We start from the raw sequence: 5443 nt of genomic DNA on the forward strand, positions 1-5443 counted from the left end.
CAGAAGACCTGGGTTCAATTCCTTTTACCCCAGATGCTCCCCCAAACCTGCTAGGAGTGATCCCTGACTACAGAGCCAGGAGTCAGCCCTAAGCACAGTCCAAAATCAAATCAAAACAAAGAGATATGATTCTATAGTACAGCAGTAAATGAAGAATATTAAAATTAATAATAGATTAAATATAACATAAAATAATAAAATAGAAAAATAAGTATGTCCTTCTCACTACATGCAATAACCTCAGGGGAAAAAAAAACCTATCTACTAATCCATCCAGCATTCACCCACCAGGGCTCCTGAGTCCATAGGGGCTGGGGCCCAGTGAAAGCAGGAAATGTCTTTACAAGTTATGGCCCCTTAGTAGAGGAGCTTTGCAACTTGCGTTGGCTTCCTCACTCTCCAGCCACCTCTTCCATCATCCAGAGTTTGTGAATTCAGGCCCCAGGGCAGAATGTGATTTGTACTGACTCGTTGGCAGTTATATGAGGGCTGCCTGCAGCTGTTCAGTGTGACCCCAAAGTCCCCAGCCAACAGGCAAAGGAAGCTAAAATTCAGCCAGCACCCTCCTTAAATCCAGCTCCTGGCACAGGAAACCACTGCTCAGAGGTACATTTTACCCAGCAATGCAGCACTGTCTGCTTTTGTTTTCCTGCTTTATCTACCCAGAGGGGTACCTTTTCCTAATTTTCACAAGGCATTACCACTGTGAAAGGCCCTGCCATCACAATGCTATTTTGTTATTGTCGTTGTTGTTTTTTAACTGCATTGGATTACCATGTTTGAAAAATCAGAAATGTCAAGGGCTGGATAGTAGCTGGTAGGGCACTTGCCTTGCACATGGCTCACCTAAGTTAAATCCTCAGCACCCAATATAATCAATCCCCTGAGCTTCACCAGGAGTAATCCCTGAGCACAGAGACAAAAGTAAGCCCTGGGAACTACTTCTCTCCCCTTCAAAAAGGTCAGGAATTTTACACAAGAATCAGTTGTACTGTCTGATTTTAAAAAGTTGGATGTTCTTTCCATAATAGGCCCACAGGCCTTCGAGCAATACTAAACCAAAGTCATTTCCTTTGCTGAGTGGCTTGTTGCAGGGCTCTCTCTAATGGTGAGGTTTGTGCCAGAAACTGAAAAGTCCAGATACTGATAGAGTTGCCTGAAGAGGGCAGCACTTGAGCACATTTGAGTGACAGGTGAAGGATAACATCCTGATCTCATCGCAGGAGAGTAGGAGGAAGTATTTCTCTTCAGGCAGGACAAGTTCCAGGAATATGCAATCTGTCCTGCATGGAAATAACAAGGCCACTCCCTGAAAAATGAACCACTGTCAGTTACTGTAGAGGATGCCAGAAAAATACCAAACAATTCCAATCCGTTGCTTATTTTTCTTGAAACACCCAGGAAGAGGAGATAGTCGCAAATAAAAACAACAGCATACCAAAAAATTATGGCAAAAACAGTACAAAGGAAGAGAAAGAACAATACTCTGTGCATTATTAGCAAAATTTCTAAAATAAGCCATTGATTTTAATCCACATTTCTGATGGGTCTTGTTATCCAGTGCTAATAAAGCAATCTCATACACTATTTAAAATTATATTAAGCCGATCACTCTAGCTTAGCCTACTTTCTATGTACAGATTTTCTGTGTTTATTTTCTCCCCAGGACTGTCCCTTAGTCTTTGAGAGCAAAAATCCTAACAAGACCATTTTTGCCACATTTGAGAACCAGATTTTCAAGATTTCCCCCTCCTCAACAGGAGGAAACTCCTCAGTTCATCCTTCCAGACGATGACCAATAGAAATGCTTCCAAAAATGTGCAGCAACACAATTACTTAGAAAGTGATGAGAGGTTGTTACCTAATAAAAATGCCATAAATATAGAATGATGAACTACCATGGGAAATGAATTGATAGGGAAGGACATGTTGGAATGTGGAGTAGTAAAAATCACTTAAACTTTCCATGACCTCAAAGAAAGTCATAGTGATATGTTTTGCCAGGTTCCTCTGAAAGCATGCGTAGATAGGGCTGTTTCTCAACTCTTACTATCTAATCTGCTGATTTGAAGCTCTTTCTGAATCTTCTTTCTTTGATAGCCTGGAGGTTGCCTCAATTCCTCTCTCCACCCAACATTCTTTTAGCAGGGTCACCAGTGAAACAATTCATTCTATGGAAGCATCTCATTTGTAGTGACAGGGAGATGGGTGCCTCTCTTTGATAACTTACAACAGTGGTGAGCCAAGTGTCAGCTCTCCCTGGGGTGGTGTCGCAAACTGAAAAAGTGGCTATAGCACCAGGTTCCTCTGCAGCTTTCTACAGCTGTTCCAGATTTTCCATGGGCTCACCTTTAAATTAAAAGAATTTCTGCACTTTCAAGAATTTGAAAACAAAGCCATGTGTGAGAATATGAGATTCACTCATATGCCCTTGCAAGAAATAGGCTACATTCCTTTTACTATACTTAAAAAAAAAAGGCAACTCCTTTTTTTTTCAGAATGCCATATATGTAAATGATTCCATTTAATCTTTAGCATATGCCCATATTGTTTTGATTTACTAAAATTTTAAAATATGCCCATTGTTCTGTTTTTAACAGCTGTGGCCAACTTTTCCAGAAATTAAAATATATGGAAAATTAGCAAAATGAGTAGAATTAGCAAATACCATTCCACAAACATTCAAGGTACAAATGCCTCTACAATGTATTCAAAGCACCATTATGGGTCCCATAATGCTCTATAAATTTTCTTATTTAACCTGGCTTTTAATTAGCAGTGCAATAAAGTTATCCAGAGAAACAAGATAATATAGTCAACAAAATAGTGTTTTATATGCCTTTAAATTATTTTGTTTGTTTGTTTGTTTAAGGTAATTATGTAATGGAAGAACAAGGAGATTTGGGTTAGGTAGAATTCTGATTAACTAGAAATTATTAATAAAACCTAACAGTTCTATTACATTAGTCAAACTAATTAATTTTTCTATTCTTCAGTTTATTTCTTTTAAGAAAGGGTTGGAAATAGATTTTAGAATTAACAGATAAAATAAGATTTATAAAATGTCTTTATGGTGGTTGTACAATGTAAGATAGCCAATAAAGGTAATTCTCAGTAGTTTTCACAGGTTTTTAATTTGATCCTATACATTTAATTTTTTTTTTTTTGGTTGTGGGGTCACACCCGGCAGTGCTCAGGGGTTACTCCTGGCTCGAGGCTTAGAAATTGATCCTAAGGGGCCAGAGAGATAGCATGGAGGTAAGGCATTTGCCTTGCATGCAGAAGGACAGCAGTTCGAATCCCCGCATCCCATATGGTCCCCCGAGCCTGCCAGGAGCGATTTCTGAGTGTGAAGCCAGGAGTAACCCCTGAGCACTTTTGGGTGTGACCCAAAAACAAAACAAACAAAAAAAGGAAATTTATTTAAAAAAAAAAATGAAATTGATCCTGGCAGGCTCAGGGGAACCATATGGGATGCTGGGATTTGAACAACTGTCCTGCATGCAAGGCAAAATCCCTACCTCCATGCTATCTCTCCGGCCCCTACATTTAAATTTTTTTAATTAAATAACTGTGAAATACAGAGTTAAAAAGCTATTGATAGTTGGGTTTTGGTCATACAATGTTCGAACCCATCTCTTTACCAATTGTTCATTTTCCACCAACCACCAATACCAATCTTTCTTTCTTTCTTCCTTCCTTCCTTTCTTCCTTCCTTCCTTCCTTCCTTTCTTTCTTTCTTTCTTTTCTTTTTTTCTTTCTTTCTTTCTTTCTTTTTTTGGCTTTTTAGTTTGCAATACTATGATGTGAGATTGAGAGAAAATGTTTAATTAATGTTATTTAAAATATTCTTGATACTTATAATTATAGCAAACATTATTGGTGCTAAAAGAAAGTTTTCAATAATTTAAAAAGCAACTATTTTATAGTTTAAAAAGCTTAAGGCCAGAGCAATAGTAGGCTAGCTGGTAGAGTGACTGTCTTGCACACAGCTGACCCATTTCAAACCCTGGCACTCCACGTGGTCCCCAAAGTCCACTAGGACTTTTTAAAAATTATCTTACTTTTTTATAAAAGACAGAAAACTTTCTAACTGCAACATGTTCACTTTATTGACACATTAATAAAGAACTAAGAAACCCCCCCCCTTTTTTTTGTTTGTTTGGGCCACATCTAGCTGCACTCAGGGGTTACCCCTGGCTCTACACTCAGAAATCACTTCTGGCAGGCTCAGAGGACCATATGGGATGCCAGGGATCAAAGCCAGGTCCATCTAGTGTTGGCTGAGTGCAAGGCAAAACACCCTACTGCTGTGCTTAGGAGTGATCCCTATGCACAGAGCCAAGAGTAAGCCCTGAGCACAGTGGGATGAGGCCCAAAAACAAAATTAAAAATGATCATATGCAAGAATTGGGAATTGAAAGAAAGTTAAGTAATATGCATTTATTAAACAATCTCCCTCAACATCACATCACAGAAACAGAGAATATAAGAAGGGGTTAAGGCACAACATTACATGTGGCTGAACCCAGTTTGGTTCTCAGCACCACATGATCCCTAGTTTTGCCCTAAAAGGCCTGCAAGCCCTTTAGGAGTGTCCCAGATGATCTGGCCTAATAGCACCACATTCTTGGGCACTTGGGTTGAACTGTAGGCACAGAGAACTCTGAATCATCTAGAGGACTCCCTCGAATTCACATCACATAGGAAAATCTTAACTTTATGATTGAGTGATTTTTTTTCTTATCTAAATTTGTTTGGGGTCAATTATCACTTGCAATAATCACAGCACTCAACAACTGGATTGTTCCCCCTCTTTTATTTCTGTAGTATTAGCATTTTCTAACAGAAGTCAAACATCTATTTGCCTTTTTTCTTTAAAAATTCTCATAAATTATAAACATTAAATACTGGATAAATATTTTCTAGACTTACATAAAGGACACATAAATCAGTAAATCATATATGTTCCTTACTAATAAAAGGAATTTATCTGTTTCAAGAACCCAGAAGTTTTATTGCATATCAAGTGTCTATAGTTCAGCCAAAAGTTTAAGGATAAAGATGTCTAAAAAGTTCTAAATTGTTCTTAACTATTTTCTCAGTTAGTGTATACAAAGATTAGAAATAACCACTGATACAATTTTTGTTTGTGTACGTTGCTCTTAGACAATCATAAAACAAGGGACTTAAAGTTTACAGAAGAGAAGACTGGCAAAGTGTTTGGAAATAGATCGAGGAATATAAGGAATTTAATGGAGGAAGTGGGAAGTTTTTAAATAAATATACCAGAGTATATTTTTATTTTTTATTTGAGAAATTGTCAATACTGGCAATAAAAGGTTATTCTTAGGCTGGAGTAATAACACAGCAGTAGGTGTTTGCCTTAAACTCAGCCAACGCTGGATGGACCCGGCTTCAATCCCTGGCATCCCAAATGGTT

This window comes from Suncus etruscus, chromosome 3 (assembly GCF_024139225.1).
Source record: "Suncus etruscus isolate mSunEtr1 chromosome 3, mSunEtr1.pri.cur, whole genome shotgun sequence".
Lineage (NCBI taxonomy): Eukaryota > Metazoa > Chordata > Mammalia > Eulipotyphla > Soricidae > Suncus > Suncus etruscus.